We start from the raw sequence: 23,106 nt of genomic DNA on the forward strand, positions 1-23,106 counted from the left end.
GGCCAAATGACCTCTGTAATTTGCACGGACTTTTATTTACTTTATCACACATATGGTAATAAACTCGCTTTTTGGGACCTATGCTATTAGATTTTCATTAACGTACTGCGCATTTTGGCTCTGTAAAAGTTTGTCTATTTGCATTCCTGTTTGACTTTCGTTTGTAATTTTTTTCAATAGATATTTTAGAATTATAAAAATCCGCGCACATTGATCGATATGTAATTTTGTCGGAGAACTTGTTCAATTTCCACTGTTTCGAATTTCTCTTGGGAATTTTCATTCCAAATAAAATCTCATTATTTCGCTCCTTCGAAGGCACGTAAACGCGAGTTCAATAAATATTGTGAAAATAATAATTTTCGATTTTTTTTTAATTCCTAGGAGGGAAATAGGTAATCACTCTTAATATTATTTTTTAGATTAAATACTGCTTTATATTATATTTTTTGTTCAGTATTAATATTCGGTATCAGATATTTCACAAAAAGAGATTTTAGTCGAAAATTCGTCAATTATGTAAAATTACTTTTGAAACTAGATACTAAAAAATAACTGTTATGATGTATAAATCTGGATAATGGCATTACTGTTGCGTGCGAACTATATACGAGTAAAACGGGCAATGAACTTTTTGATTATTATAAAACACCTAACAACTTGTTGCTACTCTTCGAAAAATTATCGCATAAGTTATTACATATTTATCTTCGATTATTAACACGCTCGAAAAAAATTTTTTTTTAATGGATTAAAGAGACGTTGGAAATTAAATTTATGTCGTTGAATGTATGTCAGTATAAGATATTAGTAAAGACGTTAATTCAACACCTTTTTCTTTCATTTAAATGTATTATCATCGAAATAGCGGGTGCAAAATATCTCTGTGGAGAGAAATTTCGCTTCCGAAAATTATCATTTAAATTGGCACTCATTGTCAGTATAACTTTTCTCTGACATTATTTGTATCCGTTTCTTTTCGCCTTTCTATTCGACTGCCCGGTAATAGTTCTTCATCTTGTCGGATTAGATATTGTACTGGCGTGAATTTATTGCCCGTTGTATCTTCTGTGCAAAAAGTATAAATCTCGCGCAACTTTAAGCGTTGAACGCCACGATGCGGGATAAACTGCTTTTATAGTGTCATGCTGTTCGATTAGCCGGTTCGCAATTATTGGAGAACGTTTCGCGGTAACACCTTGATAATGCGGTGCTGCCGCATTTACACATAAATTATTTACTAGCAAATGCATCAGTTGAATCAGCAAAACCACAATTTTACATCAAAAATTGGAACCAGTTACAAAACTGTAACTGGAAAATATCGATTAATTTTAAATTTGTTTCTCTTTAATTAAATAGGTAAAAAATTATCCGTTTTCTTGCCAACTGTTTTCGTGACAGAATATCGATAATAAAATATATAATAAAATATACTTAAGAAATTAAATTTCGAAAAGTTTTTATTTATCATGAAAAAAAATTTGTTAAAGTCATATATATATATATACACCTATATACATATATATAGGTGTATATTAATATTTAATATAATGTATAATTTGATTTTAATTTAACCGAGTTAATTATAACTCTAAATCAACCTGACCCCTGACCCTTACTTTATAGTAGTCAGTAGCCACATGAAATGTAGAATTGAATCAACATTCCTTTGTTTGCTCTTTGACTTTCACTTGCATCTCCAATTCAAATTCAAAAGTACCTTTGAATTTAAATTTTGTCCCGTCTAGAAATCATTTATTTCTAATTATGTCCACCAAACTATACGAATTACAAGTAACATAAGAAAATACAATTTTGTAACTTGGATATAAAAGAAGTACTTTAATTTCTTTTACATTATAAAGTTGCATTATAATTAAATTATACATTTTTTCAAAATTTTTGTTTTATGTAATAACATATAATCTTACAAATGATAGAATAATCGGTTTTATATGTATTCTTAATATTCGTCTTGTGACATAAGATTGTTTTAACAGTAATTTTCTATTCTCGGAAACGTCCGATTGTTGGGATGAATACAGCACTTTTAGTCGACAGATCGAACAAAAATTACAGTCGATACTGACTATAGGAGTGTACAGCAGTTTGCGAGAACTCGAGGTCAGATATATGTATATATAAAAGTTGCCTGTGTCGGAGGACCCTGAAAGAACATACGACCTTCTTCTTCGTCGTATAGCTATGTATCGATCTTGGTGCAGACATCGTGTCCGACAGGGATAGAAACGCTATCAGAACACAGTTGCATGCCCCGCTACTTTTATTTTTGGCTGACATGATATGCTGTAACAAGCACACAGATTGAACTGTAAGCGCGCGCTTACGATACACTTACGACGCTAATCCTTTATTCGAGACTTTCACATCGAGTTTCATTATGATTGCATTATCACGTGTTCCGTTCCATCTTTAATCCTTCTCTTTCTTCTTCTTTTTTTTCTTTCGATTCGCCATAAAAGTTAAGTAAAACTAAAGTTTTGATATGTGAAATATGTATACATTCAGCTTAATTTTGGATATGTGAAATATGTATACATTCAGCTTAATTTGTCAAATATTTTTTTTATGACAGCATGCTCGAGAATAAGTGAGAAAATGTGTTCATACTATTCTTGTCGATAGTCCGGGAAACTTTCGGCGAAACTTTTTAACCCGAAACTTTTCGTGTCTGATGTTACTAGAATGTCGTCAGGATTATGCATTTTCATGAGCAGTTGCTCGTACATTTACTACACAGGATATTCAAGAAGGGCACGGGTCGGCAAAGATCTATTCTCGGGAGGGTTTAAAATCAAATCTGCGCCCGGGAAGCACATTCAATGATTCGGAAACGTGTATAGAAATACTGGAAATACGATTTAAGAAACTATATGTAGCAGATACACGTTGATTTATAGAGTTCGGGCATTTCCATGTTTTGATCAATTATCTCGTTTTCAATAGTTAAAAGCATTCTCTTCTCTTTGTTATACGTTCTTTGTTGCTATGCATAGTTTGACTAACAATAAGATCTATATAAAGCACAGCTTTACAGTTGCAGCTAAATTGTTTGACATGTCTCGTACGCGGTTCTAACGTAACTAAGTTCGCGCTTGTTTCCTGAATTCTGGTATGCCCTGCGGCAAGAGTATCTCTCTAGAAACTGATTGTATCGAACTCTCAACAATTCTTCCTGAAAAAAATTATTTAAGATTTTCTCAATTTGTGACAATCAAGGAACTTGATCTATCGTTAAATATCTCGAATAGTATCTTGAATAGTTTTACTATATGTATACATATATATGTAACCTACATACGTCTATGTATTTATTTTTTTGCTATATTTCTTTCTTTGTTAGCCTGCCAGTAGTTTTGTACTGGATAGGCAAGCAAAATATTTTTAGTTCTAAAAAAATTCGCAAAAAAAATACTTTGAAAATAAATATAAATGAAATCCCCGTGCGTGTTATACGAAACGATTTAACTTTGTTATATTTTTATATTTTTCCTATAACGCGCACGTAGAAGTATCACAACTTGGTTCCCATATTATAAATTTCTTTTCTTTCATAAATTGATATTAATAACTTTTCCGCAATCAATATCAATCTTCAGTTTTACTGGTGCTATAAATAATGATCAAACTAATATCAGTAGTAATGAAAGTCGACTTGGATGAAGCACTAGAAGATTTCAGACGGTTTCTTTTGCTCTCATTTCCTTAGCGGCGCGTTGCCGTATCCCGAGCACAATTTACCGCAATGACGTAATTAATAGAATCTAAAGAGATTTAAGTTTCGTTTTCCCTCTTACTAGAAAACAGTGCGCGCGCGCGTTTGAGATAGACCAACATTTCCATTCATAAAAATGAACATCTTTAAAGACATCGTCTTGGTTGGTTCTTAAGATTAAATCTGACACGCACAGGATTACGTTGCGATTGGATTAAATTTAAAATGCGCAAGAGATATTAAATAATTCTCTAACTTCAAATTGCATCACTAGTCGTTAAGCAAATGTGGCGCAAGAAAGATTTTTTTATTCAGCTATTGTTGATGTTTAAAACTTGATACACATGCGCATATTAAATATTTATTTTATTAAAGATTGATAAAAAATTTATATTTTTCCAATATAACAAGAATTATAAAAACTAATTAAATCATTAATAAAATGATAATTAAATTATTCTATTGAAAAATGTAAATTGAAAAACAAATTAAACTGCTTTATCGAATACAATCGTATTGTGCAAAGCTGAAGGCTAAAAAAGTACGATAATTATAAAATACATGGGAATTCTCTCTTCAAAGTCTGATGTCGTGATTTAAACATAAAATATCGGCACAACTTTCTGACTGATTCATAAGTAGTCACACTCCGGAGATTGAAGATGATATTTGTTTTATTAGTGTCAAGCGGAAGCTTTCAAACTTCATGATCAATTGCATTGATTTGCTACAAATCATATCAAACATTTCACTGGAACTCGATTCTATGTGATAAGTATTTCAATAGTATATATATTTTTACAGACTTCTCTTTTTTTATTAATCGCATGAATTGAATAAAAGAACAATCGACTTTATTTAAATAATCATACAAAAAGGAACTACTCCTGAAATTATTAAATTATATTACAGTCTATGGTATATTACATTAGGTACATTAAACACTCTTTCCTCCTCCCATATTGCTTTAATACGATTGATATTCTTTATTAATATCTTAATTAATATCTGCATCTTAATTTGCATCATCAATTAAACTATGCATAGCAATATAGCATGATTTAATTAATAGCTTCTCATATACATATTATAGTTTGAATTGATTAATGATTTTCTCATACATATTACAGTTTATTATAAACTAAATAAATTAAAGTCTTCATTTAAATCTATGAAATCGTAATTAAATTCATTAAAAAATTTCTGTATTTTCAGGAATTTCATATCTTTTTCAAAAAGTTAAGAGATTCTGTTATACTTTACATATAATTGCGAATGCTAATTAGATAGAAATTGCAAACATAAATTTCTTTAGCTTATCTGTGTTTCGATTTAAAGCGACTATGATTTGTGTTTGAAGTATCCGCTTTCGTTCCACCTCGTACTTTGAGATGACTTAAAGATGTTCCTATATGTCATAATAACTATAATTTTCAGGGATTCGTATGCCGATATCGTGCCGTTTCCTCGAATTCAAATACTGAGAGAAATAGTAGAGGCCCACATTTCCACCTTTAATGTTCGCCATAAATTCTCGCGCAACTCCCAATTTTTCATCATTCTAGTCAGAGATGGTCCGAGCGCTATTACATCTATATCTAGGTTTGAATTTGAGAATGCGAATTCAATTCGGGGCACATGCATAAATACGCTTTCAAAATTTGGTAGGATTATTTGAAATTTGAACAGTATGTAGATTTTGAGTTTCATACCCTCCTCGTCGTAGGTTAAACAGAAGAGCCAAATTAGTTTGAATCCCCATGAGATTACTTCTGCTTGTTATTATACTGACCGAGGCAATCCCAAATACAGGTATTCAAATACGCGTGTGACTTTCGATTTGGATATTCCGTACGCATGCGGAGCGAACACACAATGCACGAGGAGTGCTATTAACGGTATTTGTCCTCGACAATTGGCTAGCGAAGCGATATTATCGAGAATATCTTTGCACGAGCATTTAGACAAATATTCGTCGGAAGGATATAACTCTACAGAGAAATTGTCGGATATTAATAACCTATCCGTCTTCATTTATTTCTTCCTAAGCGCCAATTTCTCTCGCGATCCGTCATTCGACGTGACAAAACGAAGTTACGTAACAAAGCCGGCGCAGCACACAACTTCGCGCTCAACTCGAAATCACGACTCAATTTTCTCAACAAAGATATGCGTACAATAATAACGCGCTGTTCGAGTAAGAAGGAAGGTGAAACTTAAATCTCTTTAGATTCTATTAATTACGTCATTGTGGTAAATTGTTCTTGGGATACGGCAACGCGCCGCTAAGGAAATGAGAACAAAAGAAACCATCTGAAATCTTCTAGTGCTTCATCCAAGTCGACACGCGCGCGCAAAAAAAAATAAAATTATCTTCTTTTTATCTATTTTTCCCAGTCTCAATTTATGTTGGTGTTAAAAATGACTTACTAAAATCTTCTTTGATTTTATGCATAGTGCAGAGAAAAATGTAAATCAATTGATTTATATAAAAAAATGCTTTTAAATTTTTTCCGCATTTTTATAATTAGATATAACAATTTACGGGAAACCGATGTCATATTAAAATTATTGTTCCGAATACTTTATTGTTCTGTTAAACAGAACACTTGGAAGGGACTAAAATAATCACATTATCTCAAAGGTATTAAAACAGTAGTATTGTAATACTCTTTAGAAGATAATATTTATACCTTTAACTTCGCCGATTCACGAAACGATATGTGTATTGTTTAATGACATTTCCCATTTTTCATGCGTGCCTCGAAGGAAAAACTGGCGTAACCTATCTACATGCGGGATCGTGAAAAATAATATCTGCCATACACGACACACTCAACTCGTGCTTAACTCGACGCACGAAACGTGCGGTCGACTTTGTTCCAAAGCTCCCGGCATTAAACATCGATCATCGATTCGTAACACATTCGTGTCGGTATATACTGCGATATGCAATGAGAGAAAAATTCGCGAAAGTCGTGGAGCGCCGTCTTTATGAACGTTCACCAAAGTCAACGAGAGACTCAAACAAGCGTAGAACGATAAATCAAAGTCACGTAATAATATCACGGAGATACGATCGTTCGAACGGTTACCTCATGCTTTTGCAATCGTAGATCATCGATAGATCCCTCCGTGTGGCACCATGTTGCTCGACGCACTATATCACACACACTACTACTGCGAGTAAGCGTCTGTCACCACTCTACTTCCCTCACGTTTTCTCCAGGTCCGATCACTTACGGTAAATAATCACTGAAATAACGCGTATCGCTGAGGCTGCGTATAATCGAAGTAAAAAAAAAAGATTGAGCGTTATTATATATATGTCATACGAAAACATTAAATCCGGAGCACACGTGGTGCCGCGACGTGCGTCCACGGTAGACTGGCGCCCGCTCGCTCGTCTGGCTCGTTCCTGACTCTCCCTACTGCCTGCCTGCCTGGTTGGGTGAATGGGGCGCCTGGGGGTTGGGAAAAGGGGTGAGGCTGACTGGATGGCAGCGAGCGTGCCGGTTGCCTGAGTGTCAAGTGACCTTTCTTGGCCTATGCTTAGCAGCGTAGTGTTTATGAGAGTCCGCGATGTAATTTGTTCTTATTATGTACACCGGGTGTTTCGCAAAATTTGCATCACTTTAGATACGTGTTCTTCTATGGTGAATATATGCGGACGACTTTTCGTCAGCGAGAGAAAATTAGATTGAACGTTGTCCCTTTGTGTTATTGAATTTTTTAGTTAAAAAGCGTTCTCACGCAAATTAAGCCTTCATTTTAAGCTTTCAATTATTAATTACAGATATTTTTTAAATTAGAAGATGTTCAATTATTAAATAATTCCGTAAATACATGCAAGCAGTTCTCGTAAAAGAAAGGTCGTAAATTTAAATATATATATTCTCTTGAAATTTATTTCAAATCGAGTAAAATATGCATTTAAATATTAATTTTTTTTCAAAAGAATTTTTTTTTAAATAGAGATTGGATCTAACAGAACAAAATTGCATAACAAAGTAGATTTTTAAGACTTTTTAAAAATTTTTATAGAAAAGTTTTAATAGAAGAGTTTGATTGAAATATTAAAGTGATTTGATTTCTTATTTCTTAAATTGAATTGGGACATTTGTGTGTCTGTCACGGTACGAGAATTGGATTTCAGATTAAAAGACGAAGTTCGCTGTATAATGAGATAGAATTTTTTATATTTTATCAATGATTAATTTATCACGTTTTTTTAAATTAAAAAAGAAAAAAAAATATTAAATATACATAGTTTCACACTTTTTTTTTGTTAAATACATTTTTTTCAAGTATGATAACGCACATGCAACTATATACATTAAAATTGAATATATAAATTATTTACATTATATTTCAAGATATTCTGAGAATCATTAAATTACAATAAATTTACGTAATATATACATTATAAGATATATTTACAATCTATTAATTCCTTTTTATTTCATTTATTCGTAGCGTTCTATTAATATTAATGAATTTAAATAAGCATCAGTATTTACTAATTCGCAATGTTTATACGTACATTACATTAAAAGGTATTCGTGCAATATATAAAATAAAATATATATCACGACACCAAATTTATTAAGTCTGTAAGATATGTGTAAGATCGCGCGGAAATGATGCCAAAGCAGTTAATTCCAACTAATATATAACACTTACGTTGCTCAGTTCATCACTTGCGCTAGTTTTTCAACTTGAACAGGTATTTAGCTGTCTGTCTCATGTCAGTCTCCTCGTTATACTGTTATGCCTTGATAGCTGCGCCTTCATTACTGCGATAAGCTTCGTTGAGGGTCTGCGCTTGATCGTTTCGAAATACTTTGCCTTCATAACTCGCGAGAATGTTACTACCTTCTTGAATGAAAGTGGTTGTCGATCGAGCGTATAATGTGAAATGATGTATCGATTACAAAGAGTTGTCGCATTGTCGCATTTATGTGTTTTCTTTTCATCTCGACTATTAATAGACTTGATAATAATTAATGACATAATTAATTTAATGCATATATAATGCGACCAATGGAACTACTATCATTACTTGAACATTTATATTTAAACTTATGTATGCTTTTGACTTGCACATTTAACTTGATATCTTTATTTTTTTAAATTTTCTTATTTATTCACGTAAATCTACATTATCAATCTTTCAACAATATAACGAACGATCGAATTAGTTTTCGATTGTTAACTATACAAAATGGAGAGAATTTTAACCTGTGGTGGGACTGTGGTCGGGACCCCCGCTGGGTTAATGACCTGTGACGAGACGGCCCCCCGCTGGTTTAGTGACGTCACCGGCGCCAGAGGGTGAGTTTGGGGGTTTGTTTTGACGCACCATAGTGCATTACTTACTACTCAAATGTATTATTTATGTGAGCATTTTAGTTGATGGATAAGATATTTCATAAAAATAAAAACTTTGAATAAAAGTTAGCAGTTGCTGGAACAAGCGACATGTTGAAAGCGACATAGAAAATTCTAAAACTTCTGATAATTCTTCTACAGAAGACAGTCATAATAAATTAGGTAAATTATACATATTAATATTATAACATTTAGTAATCTATAATGTTTAATTTTATTTAAATTTGATTCAAATTAATTCTTTAATTCTTTAAATAATTAATTTTATTTAATTTGATTTGTCTTTTAATTTGACTTGGTTTAATTTTATATTAAATACTTTTAAATCATTATTTTTGTTTTAATATATTTTCCTAATTATCATTGACACATGTTTCTTCCTTTAACAATCCTGCTGTTTCCGGACATATTTTTGGTTCGCCTGTCAGATCGTATGCCTATCTGTGAAGTTTTTAGATTTCGCTTTGTTCTGCAAAAGAAAATAACTCGTGAAGTTCGTAGGACGTAACATAAATACATATATAAGGGAAAGAAGGTTAAATAATTAATTGATAATTTTTCTATGACAGTAACAAATAAAAAAAATTAATTAATAAAAATAAAATGAAAATAAAAATATGTTCGCAATATAATAGCTTGTTTAGCAATAGAAAACGAATAATATTAAAATGAACAAATACACGAAGAAAAATGTACAAAGCGCTCACACTTAGTTATTCACAGACATTATTAGATACTGTTATTTTGCGATAAAATTTGATTTAAAATTCTCAGAAAATATTCTCGAAACAATCAATGAATTTAAATATTATAAAATTTGCAAAATAAATATATTGCAAAATAATTTAGAAGCTTCTAAATATGCAAAGAAGAAAGGGTTAAATGATGAACTATGATTGCTAACGTTTCGAAGATAATAACGAATAACGAGACAATGTATATTTTAAAATGTTTTTGATAATATTAAATCATATATCTTATATCAGTTTTATGTACACAATATAAAACAATTTTTTTTTTATTTTGTTTCCTCTTTTAATTTAATTATTTTATTCATTATTTTATTTTATTTATTATTTAGCTTTTTTTAGTTATTATAAATATTCTTCTAAATGTTATCGTCGTTACGTTGAGATTTAAAAAAGGAAGAGTCAGCGGAAGGGATTAACCTACTTACCCCAAATAATGCTAAATAGTACGTCTATTTATTTTGACGATTTGCCTCGGTACAAATATATATATATATTTTATAAGAGTATTTTTGTGTCGTGAAGAATAAAATTAAGCAATTATTGTAAACGACCCAACTGGCTTAATTGATCTTTATTAATTCGATATCATATATAAATATAAATATACAGACTACGTTTCGACCTTTGGTTCAGGTCCTTATCAAGTCTTACTTAAAATTTTTTCTTTTTTAACATGTTACAATTCTCTCTGTACTAAACGTTTCGTATAGATGGTAAAAAACGAACTAAGTCGACTTAGTTCGTTTTTACCATCTTAGTACAGAGAGAATTGTAACATGTTAAAAAAGAAAAAATTTTAAGTAAGACTTGATAAGGACCTGAACCAAAGGTCGAAACGTAGTCTGTATATTTATATTTATATATGATATCGAATTAATAAAGATCAATTAAGCCAGTTGGGTCGTTTACAATAATTGCTTAAATATATATTTTTTATTTTATTATAAAAGAGATACTTACATATAATCTCGATCTCTTATTCGATACCCCAAATTTCATCCCCCGGATAGGGCTCGAGCCCGAAAAGCCGTCGGAGGTAGAATATATATCCTCGAAGTCAGGATGATCCATATTTTGTTCGGGAAATTCACCCCACAACCAATCATGGATCTCACGATCCACCCGCCGCCATCACAGTACTCTCCTACGTTTCTCAATATTTACAAATCCGTGGATATTAATATTCTCAATCAAAATGTACTAGATTACTTTCGAAGCGCGCGTATAAATTAAAACCTTATATGTTAAACTTTTAAAGTGCACTCTTAAAAATTTAATGGCATATTAATAAATCATTTAGAAATTGAATTACTGAACGCGACTTAGGGCTTTTATTACTTTCAAAAGTAATCAAGACCAAAGTACGACTGTGTTATTCAAAAAGTTCGACTCTAGTGAAGACTAAAGCCTTTCGCCGTTAATATTGAATCTTGTGTAGCAAACGAGAGTTGAATATCTTTTTAATGCACTTTTTTTTATTTATTTTGCTGAAATAAATTTCTACGTAGTAATAGAACTTTCTTGTATTCTGAAAATATTTTTTATGAGCTGTTACTTTTATTATACTCGTAAATATTTTAAACTTATATATAATTAGGCTTTTCTGGCTGTGTAAAATTCAATCTAGATATGGTTTTTTTTCATTAAATTCAATAAATATGTGGTTTATAAGGTTTTTTTTATTGAATTCAATAAATATGTGATGAAAATTGTATGAGGTTACATAATTATTATCATAAAATTCTTTAGAGTTTTCATGATACATATTTTAATTATAGCATCACTTTTGTTAATGAAATAGAGTTTTGAACCGAGCTATAGCTTTCCTCTTATCCACCGTCTTTTAGAAGTTGATTGAGCTTGTAAATCGCATCCTTCACATCGTCAAATCACTGCAAAGTACTCAAGTTCTGTTCATTCCGGAACACGCTCCGCCTTTCACTAGCGAAGCTGCAATGCTATCCTTTGGAACGTTTCGACTGCTCGGGTTCTGCTCCAGTTCGATTTCGCGTGATACATTACCGCCCTAAGACACGCTTTAGCAAAATGCAGATTCCACATCGTCCACACTTCCATGATTCCGTTTCTACATATGTATCCTTTTATGCGCATAAATTCTCTTACATTCATGACACCGAGTGATGAAAAAAATTTATTTCTCCCTAACAAGACTTAAGTCGTCCATATCTTAACAACAATTATTACAACGTTATATAGTTAATGAATTCTTCAATACAGATTTATTAAATCCTTTGTGTGTGCGCTTGACATATGTATATACGACGTTCTTTTCAAATTAACAGAGAAAACAGGATGTACTCTTAAGTGCGCCCTTAAATATGTAAATATATTCCACTTTCAAAGTTACTCGCGTCGTACCGTTCAGAAGAATATGAATATGGCAAAGTAGGCTATAAGTTGGATTATGTTTAAAATTATCTTTACCTATATTTATGCTAATATTTGTGAAGTGTTATACAGTCTTGCATCGCAAGTACACTTGTGTGGGATAAACAGATTATACAATATAAAAGAGTATCGTGAAATTAAATGCTTTCTAAACTTTGTTGTGCGCCGTATGTTTGATAAGAGCATATTTTACATATTCTGCATATATCACGTCTTGTAGAATGCAACAGTAAATCGCGTAATTCTCTGTCGGACATGTCGCCATTTACTCGGAGCATGGCGTTATGGTAATTTTAGTGATGTGCAGATCAGTGCTTGTTGAGACGTTGAATGAGCTTTCAACAGGAATCAAGTAGTTCCGTACAAATGTTCCGTCCTTTAATAATTTAATCCAATTATTGGAAGCTCTCGAGGACTTTAGTCAACTGAAACTATTTTACTGTATATAACTGCGAACTGTTTATATAAGTTAAAATTTGTGCGTAACATATACAAGAAAAACATTTGGATATTTTTTTTTCTGCACATCAAAATATATCTATAAAAAAATTACATTTCCAATATATTGTGTACAAAGCGTTTGTGTGGCGTGCTATTTTTTTTATATTTTTTTACAAAACTTGAATTGGAATCGTAATTTCCACTTTGTACTTTGTAATTGTTCGTGAAAGTCTGTCAGTGAAATCGTATTCCTAGACAAAACATGATACTGTCCATCTTCAAAACGAAGCTCTTTGTCACGGTACATAAAATTTCTTTAACAATTTTCATCTTATTTGACAATTTCTACGTGCGTGTTCTTCGCAATTGTTACATTTTTCTAGCAAGTTTCTTAAATGTCGATTTTTTACATCAAATTCTCTGATCCATCCGTTACATGCATCTGGACGCGAATATACGATACACAATGTCTGTTCTCTCTAAAATATAATGAACTTCAACTAGTGCCGTCTTCAAGTAGTACATAAGAGTAGCCCTCGTATAAATTCACTTCTGATCTCTAGCACATCAATGATTCGGTTAAATGAATAAAATGATTTGAAACGTGATTTTCTCGTTTCACTACGAACATATCAATAAATAATACTATAAAAGCTAGTATTGTTAGTAAAAATTTATTCGCACAAGACTATTTTCGTAAATATTCTACAGTTCACAGCGTATCGCGACATGTAGTGCGATCGCAAAATTACACAGTCGGTTGCTTGTAGTAAAGAGAAAAAGAAAAGGCGACAACCAAGTCGAAAGAGCAGACAGTATAGTGCTTAAGTACAAGCTTTTCTGTTCCCGCGTTCTTTTCTTATTTTCTTCGTGTCGTAATATAGTCATAGTTCTATTATTTGCTTCTCTCTTTCGTATTCTGAATATGCAAACCATCTCGTATTCAATATACGCAAAAGACTTAACAGCTCTATATATATATATATATAAAAGCACGTCTTGCAAAGGTAAGAGAATAATGTTCACAAAGAACAAATTGAAAAAAAACTCACGCCAAGCACGAGATTCTTCAATTTAAAGACATGCCTACAGTGCAAATATACATCTTCAAGTATTTACAGTTCTAACTTTGTAAACACAAACAATAAATTTCTGCTTATATAATATTTGTAAAAAATATGTTATGAAATATTTGTGATAATGGATAGGCAATTTTAATAAAAAATAATTTATCAATTAATTGCAAGAATTTACGCATATGAAGAAAATAAATAGTCGATAATATTGATCGCTGCTGGCACAGAGTATTAATGTATGAACCAACACACCAACACACGGGAGGGAGGAGACAAAATTTCTGTTAACGCGCTTAAATATCAAATATCAATTTCAGTTTTGAAGGAAATTTGTTAATGCTACGGCATACAACAACAATTAATATTAATGAAATATCTATCACCGCGCAGCGTATTATGTAAAGTTAACGATTACGATTTACGATTTATAATTATCTTTAGTAATATAATATAGTATTTGCATATTAACAGTTAAAATTAATAAAAATTAATAATTCATTAAATAATTAATAAATAACTATTATTAAATAGGTATTATAAATTTTAAATGAAGAGGATATACACAATTTAGTTTTAATATAAAAACGTTCATCTCCGAAAATCCACCAAAAATAATGAAAAAATAATAATCAATATCCTATACTCTTATTATTTAAAAATAACTATTAGAGATTAAATAATTTTTCAAATAATGTTCTTCTTTCATTAAAAATGTATCAAGCTTAAAATATGAAGAGTGCAATATTTTAAGCATCTTCTTTAAATTGATCAATCAAGCTTGTAAAAGATTTATAGCCGATCTATTTAATATAAAAAAAATAGAGAGAGAAAGAGAAATGTAACTTATTACATAATTCTAATTATGGCGACATATCCGCACGTTCTGCCTTGATGGCGCACACGGAATATCGTGCTCGCGATTAGCATGCATATTACATTTCGTTGATTTCAACTGCCGCTTCAAACAATAACGGCAGCAAAATTTCCGCATGCCGGCGCTTAGGCTAACCCGGCGGAAAAAAAGAGCGAATTCAAATGCGAATTTAAAAAATTTGTTTTTGCATGCGCTGTAGGCGATCGTTGTTTTTTGCTCTTTACGAAAGCGCGCTGTTGAAAATCGCGGTTGACAAGCTTGCGCACGGCAGATTTCGATCATTTTCGCAAATCGGCGGGTGACAAATAGGCGATCGAGCGACGCGAGCACGTTCGAATGACGATGATAGCCGGGGCACAATTAATGGGAGTCCTTGCGGATGATATTCATGCGCGTGTGTAACTCGCGCGCGTACGTTACACTCGAAAATATATGGCGGCGGAATGCGACACATCCACGTATTCGTGACGTGCGAGTATGGGGTATCGCAGAAAAATATTGCCACCGCGTTTAGCTTACGGATCTTTCCGTCGCTTAATTTCCAACCAACGTTGACGTGCATTTTCGCAATCCGCTTCTATATTAACGTTTATCTGTCAGATTTGAAATGTGATTTCATTTCCCGTTTATATCGTTTTATTCAAGTGCTCAACCATAATTCACATTTCTGTATACTGTCAACTTTGTTTCACATATGCATCAATAATGGCATAAATCATCCGCAAAGTATGAGATTTAATTAATTATACAGATTCACGTAGAACAATATTTCATTAGTCAATTCATTAGTCAATTCATTAGTCATTTCTATACGTATAATCGGGAAGCAGTACAAAAGCTTGAATTTTTTATTTTTGCAATATTACAATTATTTATGTGCAATAATCTTTCTCGAACAATATTTCGTGATGAATTTTTAAAAGATTACTGTAATAGATAATAGCAATAGATAATAGCAGAGTATAAAGAGATGACACAATCCTGAGATAACACAAAAGTCTTGATAATATTAATTTTTGTGAAATAATAAATATCTTGCGAAAATTTCTTATTATCATTAAAATATTGATGTTTCTTTGTATTTTTATAAATCATTAATCAAACAAGTCATGATATTGATCTATTAAAACAGTTAAATTTCAATTTTAATTAATTGATAAATAGATTGACGGTTATATTAATAAATGACTATTTTCTCATCACGCGCGTTTTATTCTCGTCAATATTTGATTGCTATGAAGAAGCTACTATTCTAGCAATGAAATATGCATTTCCTGTCTCGCACGACGACTCGCGCATTCGGCGCATTACGTCAGCTGCTTTCTATTAATTAGGGGTGCGAACGGTGCATTCCGTTAGGAAAGACGCTTGTTATAGCACGTGACGCAGTCTGCTGTCATTTTGAACCTAAGAACAAGAGAATAGACAGTACGGAATCGCGTCGTTATTATCCTCTCTGGTCGTGGAACCGGATTAAATAAATTACGAGCGGGATCGTTGAACGTTTTCATCGTGCCTACGTGTGGTGGAGATACGGCGTCTACCACTTTGCTGCGGTTAGGGTACGAAATAGTCGCCGTTAATGGTGGTCTAGTAATATTCGCGATGTCTCTCCGTTTAGTGAGAGCGTAAAAAGCGATACCGGTAACAGATTAGCTAGTTTGATTTTCTCTTTATATCTTTTCAACTTTCAATAATGATATAATATTAAAAGAGATTTAGACTGATATGCCAACTTTATGTAGCATATTTTGTCCTATGACATTTTTGTTTTTCTATTTAGGATTCATTTTTTGTCTGGTTTGTTTTATTTTCGAATTATGATTCTGGTTTGATAGGAATATCTGTAGAAGACTTGTAGAGTTTCTTCGATTTATTATTACGCCGACATAGAGACTGCACAATTTTTATTTCAATATTTGATGTTGTTTTTATATTATCTAATTTGGTCAAGATGTTCACAATTTTCTTATACGTATTTTCTATGATATTTTCAGATTTATGGTTTTTCTATTTAAGTTTCATTTTTTGTCTAGTTCATTGTATTTTCTAATGATTCTGGTTTGGTAGAAATCTGTAGAAGATTTGTATAGAGTTTCTTCGGTCTATTATTACGTCGACTTATTGTTAGAGAGTGCACAAATGTTTATTTACTTTTTCTATATCAGTATTTGGTGTTATTTTTATATTATCTAATTTTGGTTATAATTTCATTACTTTCATTACTTTGTGGAAATATATTGTTTTTTTAAATGTGTTAATATAAGTTCAGCATCGTAAATTTGGGAGTGTTATTAGTTAGTAGCTTCATTTGTAAAAATATTTTTATTTTTAGATCAGGATTTTCTGGGATAGATATTTTTATAGATATCTTTAAATGTTTTAGGGCAATTATTACATATCTATGTGCCATCGTTATTTTTTAAAATTGTTTTTTTAATGATTAAATAGTTTCCGTCTTCGCGTTTAAAATTTAAATTATGATACTCTGATAAATGTCTATTCATGTGATCTGATATTTTATTAACTATTGTTAAATTTTTGTTACATAATACACATTTCATTGTATCCTTATTATTATCGTCACTGTGAGTAAAATAATATAGAGATCAGTGGTTGAAACTCATAAATAATTAAGGGTTCTGGGTTTTATTTTTAATGATAATCGCCAACTTTACACACCGTCTCACTTTGTTCTACGGCGTTTTCTTTATCAGTAATTATTAAGATCGAAAAGTTTCATAATTCTACATGAATTTTAAGAAGATCTCTGTTTTTTAAAAGCAAAAGAAAAAATTAATAAAGTTGAAATAAAGATAATTGGATCTTTATATCTATTCAGATATCGAAGTGAGCCAGTCGATTTTCTGTTTATTCTAAAACAGAATTTCTTCTATAATATATCTTCTATAATTCTGGGCATATACATTGTTTTTTTCAAAGAGTTCTGATAATTGAAACAAAAATTTTTTAAATAATTATTTTGCCTGAAAAATGCATCTTTTAGAGTATAATGGTGAAACGCCATTCGATTTTTAATAAGAATTCTGTTTATTATATAGTTCTTGTATAATTCTGGGCATGTACATTGCCTGCAAATGTGTTTTTAAGATAAAGAAATGTAGCATTTCGATATGAATTTGACACTTGTGAGATTTTATAAAAATTATAAATAATATTATACATCGCGTATCACACACTTTATTTCGTATTTTAAAAAATTACAAGATTAAAAAATTATCAAAATAATAATAAAAAATGACCAACGAACTTTAAGATATTTTAGTTTTGCTTATTTGAATTAGAGAATCGTTTGTTCTATTTTTTATTTCGTTTTTTCAAAGGATTCGAAAACATAGTATTTAAAAATTTTGGATATATACCTATAATATATCTGGACTGACAATGAGTATTGAAGAGTAGGGGTAAAGATGCACATATTAGGAAATGTCTCTGTGCTCCTTGCGTTTCTCTCACGCTACATGCGTTTGAATATGTTCTCGTTCGAATGAGAGAGAACGCAAGGAGCATGAAAGAATCCTTTTCTATGTGCACGTATACCCCCATTCGTTAAATAAAGGCAAACATTCGGTTTAGATATACTATATCTATGGATGTAACATGTTAAATCCATCATTTTTATAAAATATTGCTAAAGTACTGACAAAATTAAGAGCAGTACAAACTGATACAAACGATTCTCTGTTGAATTTTGTTTTTACTGATATTTTTTGGCCATTTTACGATGTTTTTAATAATGGCCAAGTTATTTCTTATGAAGGATACGTAAAAATTAAAAATATAGCTATAATTCTGTACCCTTTTTTGTACATAGGAAATCAAAAATGATACAATTAAATACAATAAATTTTGTTGAATCCCCTGTTGGACGTTTTATAATATCTTTTTATTACTTACAAAAAATATTTAAAAATTTAAAAATTCTGTACCTCTGAATTCGAGAGTTCCGTGTGAAGAACGGAACTTGTTTTCGCTGATAACATGGAAAATATGGAGTTGGACATTGCGTTAGATCAGAGAACCAGGGAGGTGCTCAACGTGAAGTTCTTCTCACACAGAATGTGATATGCCGTGGAAGAGAGGGGAGAAGAAATTATTTAAACAAATTGTGGAAGCGCGACGATGGAAGTTCGAAGTTTGAAGTTTATCACGAAAAATATATGCGTCTGAAAAAGGATAAGAGCTATCTATGATGCGCAATTTCCCAATCTCAACCCGACGATCTTTTGAAAAGGAAAGACATTGATGTTGGCTGAGATCTGGCAGATTCGTCAAAATCAGAAGAAGAAAACCCGGTCTACCCGAGAAGAGAATTGGATCTCGTTCAATAGTTCCGACAGTAATGTGTTGACCGTGATCGTTAACTGCGGAAATATTTAGTCCGGGCATGATCAGGGATCATCTACCGTCGAATCACGATAACAAATTATCGCAGCACTTTTCGTACGGACTTAGCAAATAATGCAACCGATGCCGCGCGGTCGTCTGATAACGAATTACGAGAGCAACATCGTCCTCTCGAATAGAAAAGCCGACTTGCAGATCAAAAGCATGGATGTCTTCAGATCATCTTCAGATCATCTCCACTTTCATAAGAACAACGCCGAAAATCTCTGTCACCCATGGAAAATAACCTGCGACAAGAAGTGTAACATTATATAGTCAGCGATAGATCCAATAATCACACACAGATTTATCGCAACGACGGCACGCTTGTCAGGAAGTTCGGAAGCTACGGTAATGCCCTTGCCAATTTAATCGCTCAGCCGGAATCGCCGTCGACGCCCGACTTCGTCTCATCGTCATCGACAAGAATAATTATCACATCCAGATCTTAATGATGGAAGAGAAGTTCCTGAGGTCCTTTGGCGAGCATGGCGAGAAGCAAGGCCAGTTCTGCTACCCGTGGGACGTGGCGGTAAACACTGCTTACGAAATCGCAGTCACAGATAGATTTTGAGGTACAAACGAAATAAAAAGTAGTGCAGACAGATGGAAACAATTTTCTGTCGAATACTGTTGATCGAATACAACTGACGATATATTGAGAAACGGCCAAGATATCTGTTATAAAAAAATTAAAAAATGAACAAAATACTGTGCTTCTACATCTTTTGAAATATTAAAAAAAAAAAAAAAAAAATTGTACTTTTCGAAGTACAAAAGAAATAACAACAGGTACAAACAATTCTCTGTTGAATCCCATTGACTGTAAGCAAATTTTAAAAATTGCTAAGTTATCCCTTATAAGTAGTTGAAAATGAAAAGTTAAAAATAAAATGCTATATATAGTTTTGTATCATTTAGATTCAATCGAAATAAAAAGTGGTACAGACTATTGCAAACAATTGAAACCTGTTTTTTGTTTAATGATATTTTTAAAAAATTGCTAGTTATCCTTATAAAAAGTAATTAAAAATTAAATATATACAATGTTGTACCCTTTAAAAATATAAACAAAATAAAAAGTGATAGACGAGTATAAACAACTCTGTCAATAATAATAATATTAACAAAATTAAAATATGTTAAAGTTGAATGCTGGTCAATTTTTAACATTTTGAGATATGAATGAAGATAGTATGGAAATAAAGTGCGGTACAAACGAGGCATAAAAACCTATGTTAATAATCATAAATTTTTATAGTCAAGTTGCATAGATGTATAATATTATAAACCTAACGTTAAAACCTATAATAAAGTAACTTTTAATTTTATCTAAAAAATATATTTAAATGAAAACTTGAAAACAAATAATCAAAGATATATAACTTCTTCTCAGTCAATAAGCGATCCAAAGTCAATAAGTCGCCACTGAAATTAAGCGAATCATTACTGGCCTTTTTTTCTTTTTTTGTTTATAATTCCTTATTCCTTGCTTGCCAAATTAGCTTATTAACTATATATATCGAATTAAATACTATATTAAATAGAACTAGTTATGAATATATACATTTTTCAGGCAAAATAACTGTTTAAAAAATTTTTTAATTGTTGCTTTCGGTCTAATATTACGTCCAATTAGAGACAACAAATTTTTATTCGATTTTTTTATTTCAATATTTGATGTTTTTATATTATATCATTTGATATGTGGTCAAAACTTTGATAATTTTCTTATACTTATTTTCTATATTTTCAGATTTATGGTTTTTCTATTTAGGTTTTATTTTTTCTTTGGTTTGCTTTATTTTCGAATTATGATTCTGGTAGGAATTTGTAAAAGAAGATTTGTAGAGTTTCTTCGGTTTATTATTACGCCGACTTAGAAACTGCACAATTTTTATTTCAATATTTGATGTTTTTATATTATCTAATTTGGTCAAGATTTTCACAATTTTCTTATACTTATTTTCTATGATATTTTCAGATTTATGGTTTTTCTATTTAGGTTTATTTTTTGTCTGGTTCACTGTATTTTCTAATAATGATTCTGGTTTGGTAGAAATCTGGTTCTTTAATTCCTGTAATTATTAAAGCTTTTATGACATATGCATTGAATTCGACCGTTGTCGAATCTTTTTATAAATGTATGAATTAATTGGTAATTTATTTCTTCTTCTCCTTTTCCTTTCCACATGCTGCTCCATAATTTCTATCCTTTCGTTATAGCCTTATCTTTTCCTTCCTGTATACTCCTCCATTTCTCTCAACTCCACTTTCGCTCTTTTATCCAAAACTCCACTCCTCTTCCTCCGTCTCGTTCTCCTCACCTCCTTTTCCTCGCTCCGACACGGAGTGCTACCTTCCACCTGTCACTGTTACAACGGCCATCTTCGTTCCTCGAATGTTCTTCTTTATTCTCATTTATTTCAGATTGTTTTTCCGTATTAGTATAGTTATTTTCTCCACCACTCTTACTTTGAAATATGTCGTCCTCAATAAAGATAAAATTATTTTTAGAATTTTCTGGTGTGGAAGTTGTAAGTTTTTCCAGATTTAATGTTTGTTGGAAATTGATTTTCTCTTCTGTTGGTAAATTTGAATATTCTTTTTCATTTTCATTTATTTCAGATTGTTTTTCCGGATTAGTATAGTTTTTTTCATCGCCGCTCTTACTTTGAAATAAGTCGTCTTTAACGATAAAATTATTATTGGAATTTTTTGGTGTAGAAGTAAAAAATTTTTTCCGATTTAATGTTTGTTGAAAGTTGATTTCCTTCTCTGTTGGTATATTTAAAAACACATCTTTTGTAAATATATTTTGTTTGTCCGATGCATTAGTATTGATGTCTGTTTTGGTGAGATCTGTTACATGTAATAAATTATATTGTAATTCAGACAGAGCTGGAACATTTCTTACGTCTTCTCTACTTTTGTCTAAAAATTTTAAATTTTGATTAATACCGGTTTCTTCGTTTTTTTTGCTTGTAATATCATCTGAAACTTTTAATATAACAATTTGTGGGAAACATGACGACTTCCCAACATTCTCTACTAAACTATTTTTACATTCTTCTATATCTCGTTCTTCTTTTTTGGATTAATTATTCAAATATATATTATTATCGATGTAAATTACAGCACATTTAAAGTTGTATTTAAACGCATAAAAATAGCGGCACGATAGAAATTCAAGATAAAATTCGGGAGATAAAAAGAGGTCGGGTTCAAGATATTAGACAAATGACAAAATGGTTAAACCGATGACAGAACATTTCGATTAGTAGCATGCATCTCTCTCCCCCCGAGCTGTCGGATAGTCATGTTCTGCAGGAGTGCTTGGCTAATTCGATGAAACCGAAAGGGATCCAAGGGGATTAATGGGCTATCCGAGAGTTTTACGATCATGCTATAGGGCGACCTTACAGCGGCGATTAAATTACAATAAGCTCCGTTCCCTTTCCGATCTCTTAATTGAATTGCGGGGGCGGGTGCAGGTGAGTCAGTGAACCGGGCTGCATTAAAATAACTACCGCCTCGCGGCTGGTACGTAATTGCCGTCGATAATTACGTTCCACACGGTATATTACACGTCAGCTATGTCGCACTTCTGCGCCATAGAATCCCTAGGTTAATTCGATCTTCGCGATTACCGAGAGAATTTAGCCAGAAATGAAATTTTATGAGAGCCCTTTTTTGAGAAGAGAATGTACGTTATCGATACAAGAAAATTGATTGCAATATCGGTAAACTGTGCGAAAGGATTAACGGATTCGCCATTGCCGTATTTCTGAAATAGTTTCTTGCTAAAAACTGCAATAAAGCTTTTTGCTAAAAAAGCTATTAGTTGTTGTTAGTCATTATTTTGAAATATTATATATTATTATTAAATTACTTCTAATGTGATTTTCTATATAAAAATTCTGTCCAATATCTTTACCAATGGACCAATTTTTTTATAAACATTTTGTTCTTCTATTTGATCTATACTATGTTCATCTTCCAGATATTTCAAAGCAT

At 31.6% G+C, this 23,106-nt stretch overlaps 1 protein-coding gene across 4 annotated transcripts in view; it reads right to left on the reverse strand.

Moving 5' to 3' along the window:
* The window catches only part of LOC145935802 (uncharacterized), a 188,830-nt gene that overhangs the window by 79,765 nt on the left and 85,959 nt on the right, over nt 1-23,106 (reverse strand). Inside the window, exon 1 of one of the 4 annotated variants that reach the window (XM_083037420.1) lies at nt 6,835-7,110. The exons of the other annotated variants lie outside the window; for them this stretch is intronic. The gene's annotated coding sequence lies outside the window, so the exon portion shown is untranslated. Of the gene's footprint in view, nt 1-6,834; nt 7,111-23,106 lie in introns of those variants that run through there. 4 annotated transcript variants of the gene reach the window in all.

The sequence above is a fragment of the Prenolepis imparis genome, unplaced genomic scaffold (assembly GCF_030444845.1).
Source record: "Prenolepis imparis isolate NDT839.2.m4 unplaced genomic scaffold, iyPreImpa1.0 SCAF_1, whole genome shotgun sequence".
Classification (NCBI taxonomy): domain Eukaryota; kingdom Metazoa; phylum Arthropoda; class Insecta; order Hymenoptera; family Formicidae; genus Prenolepis; species Prenolepis imparis.